A 23994-nucleotide genomic window follows, 5' to 3' on the forward strand; every position below is an offset into this window, starting at 1 on the left:
TTACGCAAGTACTTACGAACGTGTACATCTTTTCTCAATCTTTGACGGCTTTGGTTACATTTATTAAATAGTTTACAAGCATGAAAACTTGCCAATCAACTGTTGTTATTGTTATAAACAGCCTAATTGTGCTTTGGAATCAGTAAATGTCTAATAATTGTAAACAAAGCCGCCAAAGATTGAGAAAAGATGAAGAGGTTCGTAAGTGCTTGCGTAACTGCTTCGTGAATCTTCGTGAAGATTTAAAATAAATTTAAATTACTCAGTCCCCAGCATAAACAATCGCTAACTTAAAAAATCACACAATCCTCAACATAATCTCACAATCCCCAACATAAACAATCACACAGTCATATTCCCTATGAACCTTCTCCCTCCCATACTCGCGTCCTGTTGAATTACCCTTCACACCTCCCTCTCTCCCTCACCCTTCTCCATCACCTGAAACCCCAACTAATCCTTGTGCCCTCATTCCCAAACCTTCACGACCCTAATACCCTATACTCTCATTTCTCCGACACCACGACCTCAACACCACTGTCCTCAATCCTCCCAACCCCACAACCCAATCCCTACTACTCTCACCCCCCCCCCCCAATCCATAACAAAAATATTATAGTCATATAATCGAAATCGCAAAATCTACTTCTCTGATGACACCAACCGGTTGCCAAGTTTTGTTGTTGTTCACTTTTGGTGTTATATTTTTCCGTTGTATTAGAACTGTTGTGGGTATGTGGGCCTGCTGCGGGCCGCTCCAAGCAACAGCCTGGTGGACCAAACTCTCACAAGTCAAGCCTGGCCTCGGGCCGGGCTTGGGGAGTAGAAGAACTCCCAGAACCCCATCAACCAGGTATATGTGGGCCTGCGAGCCGCTCCAAGCAACAGCCTGGTGGACCAAACTCTCACAAGTCAAGCCTGGCCTCGGGCCGGGCTTGGGGAGTAGAAGAACTCACAGAACCCCATCAACCAGGTATCAACCCAGGTATCAACCAGTTCATGGCAGGAATTTTTCGTAAAGGGAATATTAGGCTCCTGCTCTAAATTCTTCTAGATCCTGACATCTAAAATAAATCTAAATCAAAAGGACAGTCGTGTCGCCAGCTGCCCTCTCCAGCGTCGGTAATGACAATAGTTCCTAAACTCTCTCTCCCTGGTGACCGAGTCTGCATAATGACATAATATAAATTATTTATCAGTTTAATCGTCTGCGCAGGCTTTCATAATTGCGGAAACTTAAAATTTATTATGACTCGTATTTTCGGACAAAACATTTCCCGCGACGCGATGAGTTCTGAAGCCTTTGTTTATGTAGTTTTGGAAGACTTGGTTCAGCTGGAAGTTCCAATACGCACGCATGTACACAACAGAGAGAGAGAGAGAGACAGACTGAGACAGAGACAGAGACAGAGACAGAGACAGACAGAGACAGAGAGAGAGAGAGAGAGAGAGAGAGAGAGAGAGAGAGAGAGAGAGAGAGAGAGAGAGAGAGAGAGAGAGAGAGAGAGAGAGAGAGAGAGAGAGAGAGAGAGAGAGAGAGAGAGAGAGAGAGAGAGAGAGAGAGAGAGAGAGAGAGAGAGAGAGAGAGAGAGAGAGAGAGAGAGAGAGAGAGAGAGAGAGAGAGAAAGAAAGAGAGAGAGAGAGAGAGAGAGCACAGGCAAAAAAGGATGGGTGAGGATTAAGACAGAGGAAGACCGCACGAGGCTTCAAGAAGACCTGGACAAACTGAAGGATTGGTCCAACAAATGGATATTAGAGTTTAACCCGAGCAAATGTAATGCAATGAAGATAGATGTAGGGAGCATGAGGTCAGATACAAGGAAGGTATCATCTGGGAGATGAAATTATTCTAGAATCAGAGAGAGCGAAAGACCTGGGGGGTTGATATCACGCCAGACCTGTTCCCCGAAGCCCACATCAAGAGGATAACATCAGCGGCATGTGCCAGGCTGGCCAACATAAGAACGACCTTTAGAAACTTGTGTAAGGAATTATTCAGAACCTTCTATACAACGTATGTCAGACCAATCTTGGAGTATGCAGCTCCATATCCATATCTCCATACACATATCCATATCTCTTCAAGCATAAACCTAAATTGGTGAAGATTTTGAGGTTTGCCACCAGACTAGTATCCGAACTGGGGGGCATGAGCTATGAGGAGAGACTACAGGGATTAAAACTTACGTCGCTGGAGCACAGAAGAGTTAGAGAGGACATGATCACCACATACAAGATTCTCCACCACACAAGGTCCCGCTTCTCAACCGTCAATCAACTGGTGTATAGATTCCTGAGCCTACTGGGCTCTATTATATCTATATTTGAAACTGTGTATGGAGTCAGCCTCCACCACATCACTTCCTAGTGCATTCCATTTACTAACTACTCTTGACACTGAAAAAGTTCTTTCTAATGTCTCTGTGGCTCATTTGGGTATTCAGCTTCCACCTGTGTCCCCTTGTTCGTGTACCACCCGTGTTAAATAATCGATCCTTGTCTACCCTGTCAATTCCTCTGAGAATTTTGTATGTGGTGATCATGTCTCCCCGAGCTCTTCTGTCTTCCAACGACGTGAGGTGCAGTTCACGCAGCTTTTCCTCATAACTCATGCCTCTTAGTTCTGGGACTAGCATAGTGACATTCCTCTGAACTTTTTCCAGCTCCGTCTTGTGCTTGACAAGGTACGGGCTCCATGCTGGGGCCGCATACTCGAGGATTGGTCTTACATATGTGGTATACAAGGTTCTGAAAGATTCCTTACACAGGTTTCTGAAAGCAGTTCTGATGTTAGAACTGATGTGTTCTGAACTGATGTGATGTGTGAGTGTATTTGTGTGAGTGAGCCGGAGGCCCCAGAATAGTGTTACAGACAGACAGGTAGACAGACAGACATTGAAAAATTCAATAGAAAGACGAATATGTAGATTACACGGGAACCATCTCATAAAACATTGGATATCTTGAGGGGAAACAACCAACATTTGTCGGTGTATTCTATCTAAATGGTCTCATGCGATTCTCTTATGATCATATATCTATCAAAATTTTTTATCTTCCTGTTCAGAATTCACAAATATTAGTTTTTTCTCTTGTGATCAGATCCGGGTTAGGTTTATCTTACCATTTGAGATCATTCACGTTTTCGTTTCATAGTCCGTTTCTCAAGCGATTGTATCTTTTGTTTCAGAACACGCTTTGTGGAACGGCATCTCAAAGGTGCAACTGATATTTACCTGTAGTCGGTTTCGAGAATCTTTCTTGTCTTTTTTTGCAGCCCTCAGCCTGTGTTCAGGCTTGTATGGTAATATCTTGATTTGCCAGCTTGTTGCTTGCTTCAGTCCACTTGTGTCTTGAGCGACCACTTTACTTTTGGAATACTTTTTTTTTTATTTAGCATTGTTTTGTGTTTGAAAAGATTTGTACTCTATGTTGAGTCTATCGACTTGAGAATGGTCCAGGACGGACCGAAACGTCGTCGTCCCTTCACCTTCTAGTGTGTGGTCTGGTCAACACTCTATGTTGATGTTACCTGGTCCCATCTTCGGGAGTCTGAAGATATGTGGTCAATATTTATCCACCTGTATCACACTGACACCCGGGTCATTTTGTACCTTACATTTGTCCCACTCTTCCTACCTTTGCATTTAGTCAAGTTAAACTCTAATAACCACTTCTTATGCCATTCGTTCAGTCTGTCAAGGTCCTGTAATTTTTGCACAATTCCCCGGTATATGTTTTGACATATTTCAATCAGAAAACATTGATAGCAAGGAGTCTATCACCTCCTGGAGGTCATTGAGATAAATGGGATAGGCGCTAATGTAGATCCCTGTGGGGCCTTGGAAGTATACTGCCTGGGCTTAATTGATCCTTGTGGGATTCAGCTAGTAATTTAGCTAGCAATGTTGATGTATGCTCAACCTTACATTGTCAATCTAAAGCATTGTAGAACATTGTATGGTCGGTCGAGAGAATTAGTAGAGCAATCATACCATTTTCTGGTCAGTTTAGACTCTAGACCATTAGTGGTGGATGTTTATCATTGTTTGATTGTCTAGAGAGCGTTAATAGAGCATTTTCACCATTGTATGCTCACCTTGCAGCATTTGAGGAACATTCATATTACAGTGTGGTCAGTCACGAGCATTGGTTTGGCAGCCTCAACCTGTAAAATAAACGTGACGTTGAGAACTATAATAATAGAAAGTCATTTAGATTTATTTTTGTTTGTTTGTCTTGAGTGAATTTATTGGACGATGGAAAACGTCTTGTGAGGGGACAGAACCCCGTCACCGGTCAGGCCATATTACTGTCGGGGGGTCTAAGACCCGCATGAGTTATCTGCGTCCAACGAACACACTGCCCAATAAGTATCAAAGCCTTCAAGGCGAGATCGTCCCTCCTGTCTGTCTGTCTGTCTGTGTGTCTGTCTGTCTGTCTTTCCGCTTCATCAATTTTCTTTGCCTCTCCGTCTCTAACAGATCCAGTGAAAGGACTCAAATGCGGGACCCCAAAAGCCAGTTCAATTATTCAAAGGACAATCTTATGTGAAGCATAGTTTAACACTGTTGCTATGGTAATGTTCGTGAAGTGAAAACAGGTTTTTTTCTCGTTTTGTTTTGTAGCCAATCAACTCATTTTTAAAAGTTAATGAGGCGTTGCAAATTGGGTGATTTGAATGTCCATTTAGCTCCTTTTGAGTCATTGTCTCGACCCCTCCCTCCCTTAACGTGTTTATCTCAACTACCTTCACATCTCCCCTTCCTATCCCTTTCCCACCATATCCTTTCCTCTCCCCCCTTGAGGGCCTACCCATCCATCCATGTCTCTTCTGAACGCCGCGGCCTCGATCATCTTCCCGCGTTCCTGGCTTGGTCGCCGCCACATGGCCGGCGCTCTCTACCACCCGGTTTATATATGACCTCGCGAATTCCAGAGAGAGTGTGCGATGATGCTGAGCACTGACACCAACAGGTTCGTTTGTCATGTTATGAGTGACATGACAAATAATATTATCAGTTTGTTTTTAATGTGTGTTTTGTGAGTAATGATATTACTCATCCCGGGGCACTTGTTTGACTTAAACTTAGTAATTGACTCGACTTATGTGGGTTCTGTTGCTGCCGCTTGATCTAAGACGCCTCAGCTAATTGGATGAAGAAGTGAGGGTTGTAGGGACTCCTCCGTTGGGACAAGTTATTGGAGGGGAAGTAACATCACGAACTATCCTGCGTGATGGGGATTTTTTTAGCATCACATAGCTTGCTTTTTGACACACTGTATTCCCCCATCGTATTGTTTAGGGTAGCTGCACAAATGCAGATTTACCTAATATGTTAATAAAAAAAGAAACATCACAACAGCTGCTCTTCCTATTAACGTTTAATACACCCTCACTGTCTGAGGATGTTATCCTGTGAGATCTTCTTGGACATAAAATTGAGGAGAAATATTAAAATGGGGCAAGAGACATAAGCCCAAGTGGAATTCACCAACAGAAAGCTTACGCCGGACGCCACAGCGACACGAAGGCAAAGCGCATTTGTGCTGTTATAGTCACCTGTTATAAAAGCTTCTGATGCTTCAACTTTTATATGCAAAATGATTTAACTACATTAATCAAACTAATTCCTGAAATTAGTTTTTTTAACCCCCCTTCAAAAGTGGCATTAGTAAGTCCAATAGCCTCCACCGCGTGGCGGCAGCCATGACATGCTCTCACTAAACAAAAACAATCCCCCCCCTCTCCCAATTCCCAACCCAACAACAAACTCTCGCTTATTTTCATCCCCCAACCGTCGACCTATCTGTACCAGAAGTGGCCCCGACCGACATTGTGCACCTCGTGTGTGTGTGTTCCATGTTGGGCTACAAGACGCAGCAGCAGCAGCAGGAGGACCTCGTGGCTGCGTCTGGGAGACAGGACACTCTCTCATATCTCAACTACGCAGCCACCAGAGACCCACGTGATCAGTGTGTAGGTCTATTCACGCCCACACACACACACACACACACACACATACACACACACACACACACACACACACACACACACACGCACGCTTCCCGTGACTTCGTTCGTTTTCGCTTTTTTCAGGCCTCATGTTTCGTGTCTCGTACGTGAAAAACCTGGGAATACAACACCAAGATCCCTTGAGAGTAGTGATGAGAGGCCGTAGACACTAACGCTGTGTCTAGCATTCTCCTCCTGCACGACAAAGAACATGTCACATACAACGAAGATTTGAGAAAACGTTCAGGATAACGAAAAGTTATCATCCACCGTTTCGCTTATGGTAACGTAGGTGAGAAGCCTAAGCGTCCTCCCCGAAACGCCTTGTCATGCCAACTTGGCCATAGAAAACTGTGGGGAATTGGAGGTAAGTTTAGCGTGCACAATGTGTGGTTTACGACCTTAGGAGGATGTATGGGGCGAGTATGGGCGGATGTATAATGCCTCCTGGGCCTTATGACCACCCGCACTAAAGCCTACGCTGGAAGCTCATTCAGAGTTCGACTCCCACTAAACGGAATCATCCAGATTGACTATGAAACTACGTATAATAATTATTAGAGATTTAGGCATATTAATCTAACACTTCAGAGAACGACACTAGATGACTGAAGGAAGAATAAGAGGAAGGTTAGAACGAGAGGAGTAGGCTTTAGAGGCGGGTTGACTAGTTGCTAGGTGAAGGGTATGGGGGGGGGGAAAGAGGGAGGGAGGGATTGAGAGGGGGATTATAGAGGGTGGGGGTGGAGACTGAGGACAGGTTAAACGATAGGAATGTAGAGGAGCGCCTGTGTTTGGTTGCCAGGCCCTGCCTCGCCCTGCCTCGCCCTGCCTCGCCCTGCCTCGTCCTGCCTCGTCCTGCCTCGCCCTGCTTCGCCCTGCCTCGCCCTGCTTCACCCCAGTAAACACCCCCCTCCCTCCCTCCCTGCCTCTCTCGCCGCCCCCCTCCTCTCCAACTCCCCCCCCCCCCCTCCGAAGCCTCGATGCCACGCCTCTGATGGGCCAGCCTCGTGAATCACCAACCAGCCTATCGTGGATTCCTTAGAGACTTCGCGGTCCGCGTGACAGCCACGTGGTCTTCGAGGTGGTGGTCCGCGAGACAGCCGCATGGTCTTCGAACTGGTGGTCCGCATACTAATGGCTGGTATACTGGCGAAATGATATTCAAATTAAATCCAATCGAAAACTTTATTCTTAAAGGGTTGTACATTGATAACCGAGTCAGGCTACACAAAATTTAAGTACCTTATATATAAGATGAGAACATCCTAAGAACAGCATAACAAAAAACCACAAAAATTGTATATATATATATATATATATATATATATATATATATATATATATATATATATATATATATATATATATATATATATATATATATATATATATATATATGTCGTACCTAGTAGCCAGAACGCACTTATCAGCCTACTATGCAAGGCCCGAATTGCCTAATAAGCCAAGTTTTCATGAAATAATTGTTTTTCGACTACCTAACCTACCTAACCTAACCTAACCTAACTTTATCGGCTACCTAACCTAACCTAACCTATAAAGATAGGTTAGGTTAGGTTAGGTAGGGTTGGTTAGGTTCGGTCATATAACTACGTTATTTTTAACTCCAATAAAAAAAATTGACCTCATACATAATGAAATGGGTAGCTTTATCATTTCATAAGAAAAAAATTAGAGAAAATATATTAATTCAGGAAAACTCAGCCTATTAGGCAAAACGAGCCTTGCATAGTAGGCTGAGAAGTGCGTTCTGGCTACTAGAGATTTATACGACATATATATATATATATATATATATATATATATATATATATATATATATATATATAACTGAAAACTCACACCCCAGAAGTGACTCGAACCCATACTCCCAGGAGCCACGCAACTGGTATGTACAAGACGCCTTAATCCACTTGACCATCACGACCGGACATAATGAGGTGATAGCCGAGGCTATTTGAACCACCCCACCGCCGGCACTCGGATAGTAATCTTGGGCATAGCATTTTACCAAATCACCTCATTCTTTGGGGCACACGTGAGGAACACAAATGCGAACAAGCCTGAATGGTCCCCAGGACAATATGCAACTGAAAACTCACACCCCAGAAGTGACTCGAACCCATACTCCCAGGAGCCACGCAACTGGTATGTACAAGACGCCTTAATCCACTTGACCATCACGACCGGACATAATGAGGTGATAGCCGAGGCTATTTGAACCACCCCACCGCCGGCACTCGGATAGTAATCTTGGGCATAGCATTTTACCAAATCACCTCATTCTTTGGGGCACACGTGAGGAACACAAATGCGAACAAGCCTGAATGGTCCCCAGGACAATATGCAACTGAAAACTCACACCCCAGAAGTGACTCGAACCCATACTCCCAGGAGCCACGCAACTGGTATGTACAAGACGCCTTAATCCACTTGACCATCACGACCGGACATAATGAGGTGATAGCCGAGGCTATTTGAACCACCCCACCGCCGGCACTCGGATAGTAATCTTGGGCATAGCATTTTACCAAATCACCTCATTCTTTGGGGCACACGTGAGGAACACAAATGCGAACAAGCCTGAATGGTCCCCAGGACAATATGCAACTGAAAACTCACACCCCAGAAGTGACTCGAACCCATACTCCCAGGAGCCACGCAACTGGTATGTACAAGACACCTTAATCCACTTGACCATCACGACCGGACATAATGAGGTGATAGCCGAGGCTATTTGAACCACCCCACCGCCGGCACTCGGATAGTAATCTTGGGCATAGCATTTTACCAAATCACCTCATTCTTTGGGGCACACGTGAGGAACACAAATGCGAACAAGCCTGAATGGTCCCCAGGACAATATGCAACTGAAAACTCACACCCCAGAAGTGACTCGAACCCATACTCCCAGGAGCCAATTGTCCTGGGGACCATTCAGGCTTGTTCGCATTTGTGTTCCTCACGTGTGCCCCAAAGAATGAGGTGATTTGGTAAAATGCTATGCCCAAGATTACTATCCGAGTGCCGGCGGTGGGGTGGTTCAAATAGCCTCGGCTATCACCTCATTATGTCCGGTCATGATGGTCAAGTGGATTAAGGCGTCTTGTACATACCAGTTGCGTGGCTCCTGGGAGTATGGGTTCGAGTCACTTCTGGGGTGTGAGTTTTCAGTTGCATATTGTCCTGGGGACCATTCAGGCTTGTTCGCATTTGTGTTCCTCACGTGTGCCCCAAAGAATGAGGTGATTTGGTAAAATGCTATGCCCAAGATTACTATCCGAGTGCCGGCGGTGGGGTGGTTCAAATAGCCTCGGCTATCACCTCATTATGTCCGGTCGTGATGGTCAAGTGGATTAAGGCGTCTTGTACATACCAGTTGCGTGGCTCCTGGGAGTATGGGTTCGAGTCACTTCTGGGGTGTGAGTTTTCAGTTGCATATTGTCCTGGGGACCATTCAGGCTTGTTCGCATTTGTGTTCCTCACGTGTGCCCCAAAGAATGAGGTGATTTGGTAAAATGCTATGCCCAAGATTACTATCCGAGTGCCGGCGGTGGGGTGGTTCAAATAGCCTCGGCTATCACCTCATTATGTCCGGTCGTGATGGTCAAGTGGATTAAGGCGTCTTGTACATACCAGTTGCGTGGCTCCTGGGAGTATGGGTTCGAGTCACTTCTGGGGTGTGAGTTTTCAGTTGCATATTGTCCTGGGGACCATTCAGGCTTGTTCGCATTTGTGTTCCTCACGTGTGCCCCAAAGAATGAGGTGATTTGGTAAAATGCTATGCCCAAGATTACTATCCGAGTGCCGGCGGTGGGGTGGTTCAAATAGCCTCGGCTATCACCTCATTATGTCCGGTCGTGATGGTCAAGTGGATTAAGGCGTCTTGTACATACCAGTTGCGTGGCTCCTGGGAGTATGGGTTCGAGTCACTTCTGGGGTGTGAGTTTTCAGTTGCATATTGTCCTGGGGACCATTCAGGCTTGTTCGCATATATATATATATATATATATATATATATATATATATATATATATATATATATATTATATACATGCAATTGACGATCACTAAACACTGATCATTTGTATGCGGAAAACCGAATTTCCAATTTCTTTGTGGTTTTTCCGCATATTATATACATATATATATATAATATGCATATATATATATATATTGTATAATTTAGATTGTGATTTTGAGCCTCTAATTGCCGGTGATGATAAGAACCATTACAGTCGTGGTTGGAGGGGGGGGTGGATAATAATTAGCAATAGTCAATAAAGGAATAATGGCGATGGTGTAACCTTTTATCAGCCCAGCAACGAAGACACACGCAAAGCTTTAGAGCGATAATGGTAAGTACACACTGCGTGAGGTTGAAGGGGGAGGGCAGCTGAAACAAACTTTATATACGCTATACGCGAGGTTTTCAAAGTAGATAATTTTAATACAGGTAGTTTGAGAGTTGTATCAGATGAGCGAGAACTGAATATGGGAAAGTTAGGGGGAGGGGTGCCAGGAACTGAGATAGAGAGCCTGTGAGTGTAACTAGATGAGTATTTAGTTAATATCAGGTTAGTGAATACACACATACAATAAGCACTGGAACACCACGAGAGTAGCTCTCATCATGCAACTACACTAAAGTCTCAGCTTGAAGGGGTTTGAGCTCTGGCGCTTTGGTCCTGTCTCTCAACTGTCAATCAACTGATTTTTTTTTTCCTTCACACACACACACACACAGACGCCCAGGAAACAGCCCGTAGCAACTGTCTAACTCGCAGGTACCTATTTACTGCTAGGTGAAAAGGTGCATCAAGGGTGAAAAAAAACTGCCCATTTGTTTCCGCCAACGCTGGGGATAGATCCCCGGTCTCTAAGATTACGAATCCCGAGCGCTGTCCACTCAGCCACCAACCCCCCATGGCTGGGGGCCACGGGGTGTTTGTGTGTGTGTGTGTGTGTGTGTGTGTGTGTGTGTGTGTGTGTGTGTGTGTGTGTGTGTGTGTGTGTGTGTGTGTGTGTGTGTGTGTGTGTGTGTGTGTGTGTTCGCGTCAGTTTGTGTTTCACAAATGATTGGGATGCTCGTGTTTGAGAAGATCGTGTGAAGCTGTATGAAACATGTTTTGTTTGTCTTGTATGTGTTTTGCCTGCATGTTTGTGTGCTTCATCTTGTTTGTGTTGTATCTCCTGTTGTTGTTGTTTGTGTGTGTGTGTATTGTTGTCTCGTCTCGAGGGTTGAAATAAAAAAAAATGTCTACTAAATTTTTCCCCCACCGTAATATTTGGTTACTTCGTTTTCTTGTTCTGATAATGATTATTAAAAACAAAATAAGATAATGGAATTTTTAAAAACAACATCCTTGGAGGTGCCGGGGATTGAACCCGGGCCTTCTCACATGCGAAGCGAGCACTCTACCTCTGAGTTACACCCCCTCTTCTCTTGCACCTGGCTTGTAAACATTGAGAAACATATTACAATAAAGCTGCGAGGTTCGTTGATCCGGTAGCCTGATGCCAGCGGGATGTTAGGCTTGTCAACTTCAATGGACGTCCTCAAGTAGCCTGATGCCAGCGGGATGTTAGGCTTGTCAACTTCACTGGACGTCCTCAAGTAGCCTGATGCCAGCGGGATGTTAGGCTTGTCAACTTCACTGGACGTCCTCAAGTAGCCTGATGCCAGCGGGCAGCTTCACTGGACGTCCTCAAGTAGCCTGATGCCAGCGGGATGTTAGGCTTGTCAACTTCACTGGACGTCCTCAAGTAGCCTGATGCCAGCGGGATGTTAGGCTTGTCAACTTCACTGGACGTCCTCAAGTAGCCTGATGCCAGCGGGCAGCTTCACTGGACGTCCTCAAGTAGCCTGATGCCAGCGGGATGTTAGGCTTGTCAACTTCACTGGACGTCCTCAAGTAGCCTGATGCCAGCGGGATGTTAGGCTTGTCAACTTCACTGGACGTCCTCAAGTAGCCTGATGCCAGCGGGCAGCTTCACTGGACGTCCTCAAGTAGCCTGATGCCAGCGGGATGTTAGGCTTGTCAGCCTCACTGGACGACCTGGCTACGGGCATGTGAAAATTCCCAAGAATTTCACAACTGGATCTGTAAAATAAAATTTTTTTATAACCGTCTCGTTTTTCTCGTTATTTGCTCAGCCTTCACTGAAAAAAATGAAAGAAATGGGATTATTCTTCTCGTTGAAGAGGGTGTAGTCCCCTATTTGTGCTTGCGGGGGTTGAGCTTTGGCTCTTTGGTCCTGCCTCTCAACTGTCATTAATCAACTGGTGTACAGATTCCTGAGCCTACTGGGCTCTATCATATCTACATTTAAACATTTTTATCTACACGGTGTGGGCGTGTGAGAGTGGGCGTTAAATTGTGGGCGTGTGAATGTTAGTTTTTGCGTGCAGGTTTGCGTGGGCGGGTTTAGTGTGGGGGTTGTGGGCGTGAGAGTGGGTATATATGAAAAAAAATGGTCGTATGAGTGCTTGACATATACCCATATTGAGTGCCCAAATTGTTCCTACGGGAGTGCCAGAACTAGCTCATGGGTCCCATCTAGCTGATGTGCTCTGTGAGAGTACACCCACTCATCTTCTAAGATTAGGTCGTACTTGCTCTTGAAACTATATATGAATTAAGATGCCTTTCCCGACAACATATTCAGGCTCTCTCTCTCTCTCTCTCTCTCTCTCTCTCTCTCTCTCTCTCTCTCTCTCTCTCTCTCTCTCTCTCTCTCTCTCTCTCTCTCTCTCTCTCTCTCTCTCTCTCTCTCTCTCTCTCTCTCTCTCTCTCTCTCTCTCTCTCTCTCTCTCTCTCTCTCTCTCTCTCTCTCTCTCTCTCTCTCTCTCTCTCTCTCTCTCTCTCTCTCTCTCTCTCTCTCTCTCTCTCTCTCTCTCTCTCTCTCTCTCTCTCTCTCTCTCTCTCTCTCTCTCTCTCTCTCTCTCTCTCTCTCTCTCTCTCTCTCTCTCTCTCTCTCTCTCTCTCTCTCTCTCTCTCTCTCTCTCTCTGTCTCTGTCTCTCTCTCTCTCTCTCTCTCTCTCTCTCTCTCTCTCTCTCTCTCTCTCTCTCTCTCTCTCTCTCTCTCTCTCTCTCTCTCTCTCTCTCTCTCTCTCTCTCTCTCTCTCTCTCTCTCTCTCTCTCTCTCTCTCTCTCTCTCTCTCTGGTTTATTTTGTCTCTACTTCTTCTGTCCTCGTTCTATTTAACTTCGTTTGGGAAAGACTGTGTCAATCAGTTTATCTATGTTGCTCGGTATTTTATACGTTGTAGTCATTTCACCTCTGTGTTCTTTGTTGTTTAATGTATTCAGATTGAGTTCTCTTAATATGTTCTCATATCTCAAGTCTCTTGTATCTGTCACTAGTTTCGAAGCAAATATCTTAAATTTCTATTTTTTTCTCTTCCTGTGCATCACAAGGTTGGAATTCCGTTTTAATACTGTATAATCTAGAACTGGGCTGACGGATACTGAATATATATTCCTAATATTTCCTTTCACAGGTTTCTAAATGTCTGTTATGTACGACGTTATCAAATGCTTTCCGACAGTCTAGGAACATGCAGCCTACCCATCTCTCTCTTGTGTAATCTGGTTCGTCTTATTGTTGAACTTTAACTTGTTAAACAGGATTTTCCTTCAGTAAAGGTGTATGGTGACCAAATGGACCATTTTAAAGTATTTAACTACCCAGCTTCAGATCAGTCGATCTAGTAACTCGTCGAAGATTCTTGTTAGGGGAAACTCATCTGCAATTCAGATGCGTTTCAATTCATTTCTTGTCTTCAACCTTTTAAGCGTAATGGTGCCACATTAGCCATTTTCGGTCTGGAAACTTTCCCTTTCCAAGAGTGGAGTTAAACGTACGTACGTGTACTCACCTAGTTGTGCTTGCGGGGGGTTGAGCTTTGGTTGTTTGGTCCCGCTTCTCAACCGTCACTCTACTGGTGAACAGATTCCTGAGCTTCTCAAGCTCCATCATATCTACATTTGTAACTGTGTATGGAGTCAACCTCCACCACATCACTGCCTAATGCATTTGTTACCTTTTCTGACACTGAAAAAGTTCCTTTCTAATGTCTCAGTGACTCATTTGGGTACTTAGCTTCCACCTGTGTCCCCTTGTTCGTATCCCGCAACTGTGATGGTATCACCCCACTAACCGAGTCAAAACTCCCGCGAATTAGGGAAAACAAATACACAGTAATATTTGTCGTCGATTTTGGAAACTTGAGTAACGGGTTCGACAGGTTAGGTAGGTTGACTGGGTTCGTACGTTTATGATTACGCAAAAAAACTCTTTTTAATTTGACGCTTTTGAAATCGTGAGAACAGTGACATTTCAGCCGGCTCTTAAATGATTCAAAACAAGGCGTTTAGGACCCAAAACACGCAGCATCCTGAACATCTGGTCAAGAGAAACTCAAACATATTTTAAAGTAAATTTGCAAATGGATTCAAAATTTCATCTATTAAATATTTTCAAGATCTTTTGCACAGAGTACAAATGAAATTTCCCAGACCTCGACGTCTTCTAGTGGAAAATTGGGATAGTATAGTGCCTAATATTACCTTTGTTAGACAGGGAATATAAGGGCTTTCAGGTAGAGTACAATTGTCCCAAGTTTGCCTACTGGAAGTGGGCCTAGCTGAAGCACGTGACTATACCCACTTCTCAGCCGTTTGCTGGATGGCTGTGAGGCGCTTGATAGTCACCTTACAAGTGCATTTAGCTTGTTCACCACCAATAATAGTTTAGCATAAAGGTGAATGGGATCTAGTACCTAATACAACATGATGTATCGGGAGCCTCATTCAATCTCATTAAACGGAACTAAGAAATCGCTGCACAATTTATTTAGAAACCTCACTCCATACCCTTGCCCCCACACCCTGTTTATGGGCTACTCATGCCCGTGCTACCTCTTGCGTGGCTTAATCTGCATCAGTCAATCAACCAATCATCACTCTCCATCCCTACAACAACGTGTTTTCTGTTATCACGCTGACGCTACCAGCCGGAGGAAGATAACAGAGAGAGCAAGTGGGGGAAACCCACTTCCTAGCTGTGAGCTGATATCGTATCGTGCAGCGAAAATAACAACAACAAAACAGATTCTAGAGGCTACGATATCTAAAAGTAACAACTACGGGATTTTCAGAACGGGTTCTGAAAACGGGTCTTTGGTTTCTGAAAACGGGTCTTTGCGTTCTGAAAACGGGTCTTTGGCTTCCTTGGACAAACCGCAAACTTTATTTTTTTTTAACCTCAACCTGAATATAAGACCTAACATAACCTAGGAATCCTAGGCCGAATACACTCTATCTTAGTCTTATTATAGTGTGTATATATGTGTGTGCTATATATGACCTGGGAATATTGTTTAGTTTTTAGCTTTGTTTCTTTCGAATAAAAAGTGGTTTACCGGTGGTTCGTTACTATATACTGTATTTTGGACCAAATCGTTACTGCAAGTCCTGTTCTTTTATGAGGATGGGTTGGCTTCGCGCCACTCAAGAGACTTCGCCACTCATAGTGAATCTTGGTCTTCTGTTGCTTAGGTACTTCCTTATCCGCCTTCCTTGCCTCTCCTGCCTGCTTCTCCACCTCATGCACTGATCTCTTTTCGGGGAGAACTGTGTCAAAGGCTTTATGGCAGTTCAAAAAGATGCAGTCTGCCAACCCTTCTCTTTCTTCGATACGCTTGATGGCTGATGACGGACGGAGGAGGTGATGGGGAGGGAATACGCGAGTGCCTTTGAGAGGGAGGGCTCTTATACAACTAATTCTTCATGTATCAGTATAGATTAATAGACAAAGACTTGGAAGATGCTGAACGACACGGTGTCGCGCATGGGAGCATGTCGCCGATACGCGACACGTCGCCAAACCCACACAATAAATTGTTACACATACAATCAGTTCTCACCCACACAATTCACACCAACTCGAGCAAGTCCCACCGTCACATTCACTTCTAACACAATTCCACCCACATCAATCAATTTCCACCAACCAACGAGTCCCTAGCAACGAGTCCCGAGCAACGAGTGCCATAGATGGTGACTAACTGGTGGAACAGATTTAACTGATGCAAACTGACTCAGTTTGCTAGTTCCCGTCTCACGATGTGTACCGCTTAAGGATGCAATTATACCTTCAGAATCCTGTTATCTAGCCACAGTGTAAATCAAAACTCAAATAGAATATATGGATCATAGTTTAGAGTATATATAAGGAGGGGGTGTAACTCAGAGGTAGAGTGCTCGCTTCGCATGTGAGAAGTCCCGGGTTCAATCCCCGGCACCTCCAGGTACTAATTTTGGGTAATATAATTTTTGTTTCTAAGTGTGCAAAATAATACTGAAATACAGCAGAAATCAACGGCCGTTGATGGAGAAGGCAGAGACATAGAGACAGGATAAAGGAAGAGACAAGAGGAATGGAGAATAAGCGGGATGGAATAAACGGAATGGACAGAGGGACAGAGGCAATACACGCCAGGGGAACTTGGCGAAGATGGCACCTTTGTTAATTAAGAGCGGTTGGATGGGAGGGAGATGGAAGGGGAAAGTGAATAATTTTATTCGATCAGTAAGCAGACTCGGAGAAGTGTCAAGGAACAGGTCATCCCAAATTGATGCAGGAAGTTGGTCGTGCAAAGGCTTAACTCGCCGGGACACAGGGGAGAGTATCGCACATGGACAGAACGCGGACACACCACGCCAGAACGCGGGCAAATCACGCCAAAACGCAGACACAAACGCCAGAACGCGGTCAAATCACGCCAAAACGCAGACACAAACGCCAGAACGCGGTCAAATCACGCCAAAACGCAGACACAAACGCCAGAACGCGGTCAAATCACGCCAGAACGCGGACACAAACGCCAGAACGCGGTCAAATCACGCCAGAACGCAGACACAAACGCCAGAACGCGGTCAAATCACGCCAAAACGCAGACACAAACGCCAGAACGCGGACAAATCACGCCAGAACGCAGACACAAACGCCAGAACGCGGTCAAATCACGCCAGAACGCAGACACAAACGCCAGAACGCGGTCAAATCACGCCAGAACGCGGACACAAACGCCAGAACGCGGTCAAATCACGCCAGAACGCGGACAAATCACGCCAGAACGCAGACACAAACGCCAGAACGCGGGCAAATCACGCCAGAACGCGGACACAAACGCCAGAACGCGGTCAAATCACGCCAGAACGCGGACAAATCGCGCCAGAACGCGGACACGCCACGCCAGAACGCAGACACAGCAACCACCATACCAGCACAGCCAACAAACATCCCCCAATCACCTTCCACTCCTCAGCTACTAAACGAAAGATACTTTTTGGTCTCTTTTGTTTTTTTATCAAATCTTATCAGACGCAGCAGGAAACCTCTATATAAACGGCGAAAGGTGCTTGAGAGAGAAGTGAGAGACAGCCAGGTGGTTGACTACTCACGTTTCTTAGTGCTCCAAGATTCCCACGTTTCTCAGAATAGACCAAGATAATGGTACTCTTGCCGCCGGGCATATCCTAATTCATCCTGATAATTACCTTTCTTTTCTTAAGAGCAGTGGTCGGAGCAGTCACTTCACAACCGAAATTGAAATTGAAATTAGTTTATTGAGGTAAAATACACACAAAGGGATGAGGCAGCTCAAGCTATTCTCACCCCGTTCAGTACATCGTGTAATACATACATATAAACACATCACAAACAATAAACATATTACCAAACATTCTGAGAGATTCACATCCGAGGGGTTCCCAGGTTCGATTCCCGTGGCAGGGCAGAGACGTTAGACCCATTCACTTAATGTCTCTCTCTCTCTCTCTCTCTCTCTCTTTCACCTAATGGTGTATAGATACCAGGGAGTTAGGCAACTGTTGCTTCTTATAGGCCATTAAATTGGCATGAGTTGTTGTTGTTTATAGATTCAACTACTGGGAACAAGTTTCAAGTAGCACGGGCTATGGTGAGCCCGTATTGGTCTGAGATCTGGGCAAGGCTAATATAGACCGCCTTTCCCAAATAATGGGAAACCAATTTATTTCCCAATTCTAGATGCTCAGTGTAATATTCTTGTTTCAATATTCAATTTCTATTTATATTTAATATACAATTTCTTATTAAGACTGCTCAATAGCTCGGTCGATAGAGCCTTGGCCTCACATACGTGGGGTCGAGGGTTCTAGTCTCCAAGAGAACAGGTAAATGGAATACGATTCTCATATGTTTATTTGCGAATGGGTGGGATGGGGGGGGGCTGTAATTCAGAGGTAGAGGGCTCGCTTTGCACATAAGATGACCCGGGTTCAATTCCCGGCACCTCCACGGTGTTGATTTTAGAGTTATCTAATTTTTCGTCTCATCATTATCATCAGAATGAGTTAATGTACAAGATGAAATAATCCATCATGTCTTACTAGCAGAAATTCATTCCAAACGTTAATCTCAACACCCTCAGGACCACAAATCTAGCAACACACTACTACTACTACTACTACTACTACTACTACTACTACTACTACTACTATTACTACTACTACTACTACTACTACTAGAACACACAAACACACACACGAGACTCCCGCAAAACAAACACACTCGCGGAACGTAAACAACTCAACACTCAACTTTTTTGTCATTTCTATGTACATTTGTGTCAATTTACACAATACATATGGGTCAATTTACACAAAACTTTTGTGTCAATTTACACAAAACTTTTGTGTCAATTTACACAATACATTTGTGTCAATTTACACAATACATTTGTTTCAATTTACACAATACATTTGTTTCAATTTACACAATACATTTGTGTCAATTTAATCAAGAGGGTAGTTGAAGACGTTGAGAGAAGGATAGAGAGACAAAGACGGGATAGATGATTAGATATAAAGGACGGGATAGATGATGAAGTGAAGAGAGGAGAGATATATACTGAACAGATAAAAAGAATGCGTAAATGCCAAAAGATCGAGAGAGTTATAAAATTAAAGGAAAAGGAGAGAGAGAGAGAGAGAGAGAGAGAGAGAGAGAGAGAGAGAGAGAGAGAGAGAGAGAGAGAGAGAGAGAGAGAGAGAGAGAGAGAGAGAGAGACTAATGAGAACGAGCTCCCCATAACATAGAAGGTATCTACGATTAGACATTTGTATACTAATGCCATTATTATACGTAAATTTTCATCTATGGTGACTTGGTTCTGAGTTGTCTAAAAATCCAGTCGTTATATGTAACCCTCGATGATATGAATTGAGTTAAATTAATGTAATGTACTATTTATGTCTTGATGTGCAATGTTGTCTATGTTGCACACAGTTTATATACTGTTTGTGACAAGGGGGTGTAACTCAGAGGTAGAGTGCTCGCTTCGCATGTGAGAAGACCCGGGTTCAATCCCCGGCACCTCCACTGTATTTTGGTTCTTATTTGAGTCTTTGTATTAAAACGTGACATCACTTTCGACGTCGCCGCAATGCATCGATCTTAATATAGTTTGTAACGCGTTATTCTTCACACGTTAGTAATTTACCTGCAGGTACGGGTACGGATTTACCTTGTAATCACACATCGGAAAAAATGGAGAAATTGCGATGTTTCGGTCCGTTCTAGAGCATTATCAAGTCGGGTAATGTGATACCCGACTTGATAATGGTTCTGGACGGATCGAAACATCGTCGTTTCTCTATTTTTCTAATGTGTGGGTTTTAGTCATGATATCTTCAGTCACGTTATTGTGGTTCATCTAATCTTCTCGTCTCGTTCATCTAATCTTCTCGTCTCGTTCATCTAATCTTCTCGTCTCGTTCATCTAATCTTCTCGTCTCGTTCATCTAATCTTCTCGTCTCGTTCATCTAATCTTCTCGTCTCGTTCATCTAATCTTCTCGTCTCGTTCATCTAATCTTCTCGTCTCGTTCATCTAATCTTCTCGTCTCGTTCACGTGATTTGGCATGAGTTCAATTCGCATGTTTTTTTTTCCCCCGCACAGAAGAATGCGACCCTTCACTAACATATCTAATCCAGACAGATATTATTCCCGAAAAGTGAAAATTTTAAGTGATAGCTTAGGGGGCATATTCATTTAAATTCATGTAAATTAAAAGTGGTTCAATTTGCTTATAAATTTATGTATGAAATGGTTATAGAAAGGGCTGCAACTGGTCCAAGTTTCACCATCACACCATAAACAGAAAAGGAGAAAAAAAATACACAACGTATTATGCAACGAATGTTCAACATTCTCAAATAATCTCAGGGAACACATGTGTCAACTAAAATGTCTACTATGTGCTGTAGAAGCACAAACTCTTGTAATAATTGTAATATGTATGTGCAATATATATATATGTAAATTTTTTTTTTCCTTTCTTTTTTTTCTTTTTTTTTTGACAATTTTTTTTTTTTCGTTTGTTATCAAGGAATTTGCATGAAACTTGCACACCTAGCTCAATGGATGCCTATCTGCAAGGGTGCCAATTATGAACGAAATCTGTCGAAGTTAAGCTCAGCTACAGGTGGCCGAACTTGGATCTTTATTTTACTCTGGAAAGTAATTTACAACTTCAAAGTACTTCAGAGCTTTCATTTATTAATCAATTTACATGCAAATTACACCTTATATGTAGCGTTTGTGCTTCTATAGAATGTTGTAGACATTTTAGTCCAAAGTCTATTTGTTGATTTTATAAAAATTTATAAATATCATATATTGCATTTTTTTTAGAAGGGTAACTTTAAATAATTATACTATTGCACTAAACACTTTTTTGATAATACTGATCACAACAATCCTTTATTATGTGCTAAATTTAATATCTGAGTGTTATAGAAAGGATTTTAGTTGACACATGTGTTCCCTGAGAGTATTTGAAAATTCGTTGCATAATACGTTGTGTATTTTTTTTCTCCTTATCTGTTTAGGGTGTGATGGTGAAGCTTGGACCAGTTGCAGCCCTTTCTATAACCATTTCATAAATAAGCAAATTGAACCACTTTTAATATTACAAAAATATGCCCCCTTAGGTAAACAACAGTTCATCTGTTCGTTTACAAGCGTGTGTACTAATGAACAGGTGTTTTTGTAGGATGTGTACTAATGGACAGATGTTTTTGTAGGATGTGTACTAATGAACAGGTGTTTTTGTAGGATGTGTACTAATGGACAGATGTTTTTGTGGGGTGTGTACTAATGAACAGGTGTTTTTGTGTTGTGTGTACTAATGGACAGATGTTTTTGTGTTGTGTGTACTAATGGACAGATGTTTTTGTAGGATCTGTACTAATGGACAGATGTTTTTGTGTTGTGTGTACTAATGGACAGGTGTTTTTGTAGGATGTGTACTAATGAACAGGTGTTTTTGTGTGAGGCAGAGCTGGACAACCCCCCCCCCCCTCTGTACTCACCTAATTGTGCTTGCATGGGTTGAGCTCTGGCTCTTAGGTCCCGCCAAGAGGGCAGGAAGTGTCGGGAATGTTAATGCCTTTGTAAGAATGTAACAATACCAATATTACGTAATCTCCCAAACTCATTGTATCTTCTTGTAAATTTATAAATCAACAAATCAATCAATAAATCAAAATCAATCAATAAAAATCTTCGTATTGTTGATAACGTGTCTTGGAAGGACAGTGTTGCCATAAGACTTAACACTTTTCTTCCGTGCAACAATTTGGAGATGCAGTGCTGGGGCCAGATTCACGAAAGCACTTACGCAAGTACTTACGAACGTGTACATCTTTCCTTAATCTTTGACGGCTTTTGTTACATTTATTAAACAGTTTACAAGCATGAAAACTTCCCATTCAACTGTTGTTTTTGTTATAAACAGCCTCCTGGTGTTTCGGAGCTCATTAACTGTTTAATAATTGGAAAGAAAGCCGCCAAAGATTGAGAAAAGAAGTACAGATTCGTAAGTGTTTGCGTAAGTGCTTTCGTGAATCTGGCCCCAGGTCTTTCAACTTGGGAAAGTGGTTGGGTGATCACTGTAGCTCATTGTATTGTGAGCTTTACAACATTCCTCTGGGTGAGAAACCACTCATTTGAGTAAATTACGTTGTTGAAGTGAGTTATTGTTCACGCTTGAGTTCTCGTTATGAGGATTCATTCAGACTCTCCGTGGTTTTCGTGGGCTATAAAGTTGGGTGTAAGTAAGGGGCTAATAGGAGTTGCCTCTCAGGGAGCTAATAGGAGCTGCCTCTAAGGGAGCTAATAGGAGCTGCCTCTAAGGGAGATAATAGGAGCTGCCTCTAAGGGAGATAATAGGAGCTGCCTCTCAGGGAGATAATAGGAGCTGCCTCTAAGGGAGATAATAGGAGCTGCCTCTCAGGGAGATAATAGGAGCTGCCTCTAAGGGAGATAATAGGAGCTGCCTCTCAGGGAGCTAATAGGAGCTGCCTCTAAGGGAGATAATAGGAGCTGCCTCTCAGGGAGCTAATAGGAGCTGCCTCTAAGGGAGATAATAGGAGCTGCCTCTCAGGGAGCTAATAGGAGCTGCCTCTCAGGGAGCTAATAGGAGCTGCCTCTCAGGGAGCTTATAGGAGCTGCTCTCTCTCTCTCTCTCTCTCTCTCTCTCTCTCTCTCTCTCTCTCTCTCTCTCTCTCTCTCTCTCTCTCTCTCTCTCTCTCTCTCTCTCTCTCTCTCTCTCTCTCTCTCTCTCTCTCTCTCTCTCTCTCTCTCTCTCTCTCTCTCTCTCTATATATATATATATATATATATATATATATATATATATATATATAAATGCATAAGCTTCCTGTCCCCGACAAAACGATTGATTATTATGATGATCTTTTAAGGTGGTGGGTGGCTGATTTTCTTGTTCCCTTATTCCTTTGTCCTCCCAGGCCCTGAAAGATTATTGCGGCCGTCTTGTATCATTTGTTCTCTATCATCGCGTGTTATAAATCTTTTATTTAGCATCATTTTCCCCATACAGGGATCTGAGGCAGCACTGCGTCCTTGAACTGCATTTCTGAGCTATCTGTTCCTACTAGACAAGCCTCGCACAGCCAGTGACAAAGCCCACCATGTACAGATTACTGTGTACAAACACATTTCTCAGGCTTCTGTAAGTGGAAGCTCCAAAATCTCGTATAGAGAGAGAGGGAGAGATATCCCAGGTCAATCTCTAAAACTCCAGATATTGCAATGCTCGAGGAACACACACCGAAGTCAGATACGATGCCCTGAAACGATCGAGAATACTTTGGGAATAATATTAACCAAATGTAAATAAATAGTTAGGTAAATCGTCTCCCAGTTTCTTCCCTTTGTCCGCTATCCCTCCGGGTATCTGCCATGGGGTAATGAGCCACACAATGCTACGACCCGTGGCACAGTGGCAATCTCCAGGAATTGTTTGACCACAGGGCTGACATGAAAGAATATGTCATTGGTCAGACACAGCCGGCTGAGGCATCTCCGAGGCTGCATCTCCGAGGCTGCATCTCCGAGGCTGCATCTCCGAGGCTGCATCTCCGTGGCTGCATCTCCACAACAGTCCTCTAGAGACCCCGTAAATCACGTTAGACTGTTAAGTTTACAGACGGCATCCATCCCTCTACACAGGACTTCATGGATCGACGAGCATCCCGTCCTCCATAAGGTTTCCCAACGTCAAGAAACTGTCGTACTAAAAGTGCCCCTTATCCTTAACCTACCAGAGGAGCCACAGCAGAAAACAGGTCAGTATATCAATTTCGCCAACTGCTGGCATTTTCTAGTACGACGATTCTTGGCTTTAGGTAGAGTATACGTCAAAATGCGGTGTTCTAGTATGACGACGGGTTGAGACGAGAGATGCTGGAGGAATGAGAGAGGCAGGAACGACCAGGAGTGCATGTGGCCATCTTGCAACATATGGAACACAACGAATCACGCAACCAATCATTCAATAATGCACATGCTTAAGGCCAACCACTTGAGGTCGTGGAGTT

General features: G+C 43.7%; 3 non-coding genes across 3 annotated transcripts; 2 read left to right on the forward strand and 1 right to left on the reverse strand.

Moving 5' to 3' along the window:
- Window positions 1–11404: 11404 nt before the first annotated feature.
- Window positions 11405–11476, reverse strand: TRNAA-CGC (transfer RNA alanine (anticodon CGC)). Its single transcript has one exon. It is a non-coding gene; the product is annotated as a tRNA-Ala (tRNA).
- Window positions 11477–16278: 4802 nt separating this feature from the next.
- Window positions 16279–16350, forward strand: TRNAA-CGC (transfer RNA alanine (anticodon CGC)). Its single transcript has one exon. It is a non-coding gene; the product is annotated as a tRNA-Ala (tRNA).
- A 3045-nt stretch (window positions 16351–19395) lies between these two features.
- Window positions 19396–19467, forward strand: TRNAA-CGC (transfer RNA alanine (anticodon CGC)). Its single transcript has one exon. It is a non-coding gene; the product is annotated as a tRNA-Ala (tRNA).
- The last annotated feature ends 4527 nt before the right edge of the window (window positions 19468–23994 follow it).

The sequence above is a fragment of the Procambarus clarkii genome, chromosome 40 (assembly GCF_040958095.1).
Source record: "Procambarus clarkii isolate CNS0578487 chromosome 40, FALCON_Pclarkii_2.0, whole genome shotgun sequence".
Taxonomy (NCBI): Eukaryota; Metazoa; Arthropoda; class Malacostraca; order Decapoda; family Cambaridae; genus Procambarus; species Procambarus clarkii.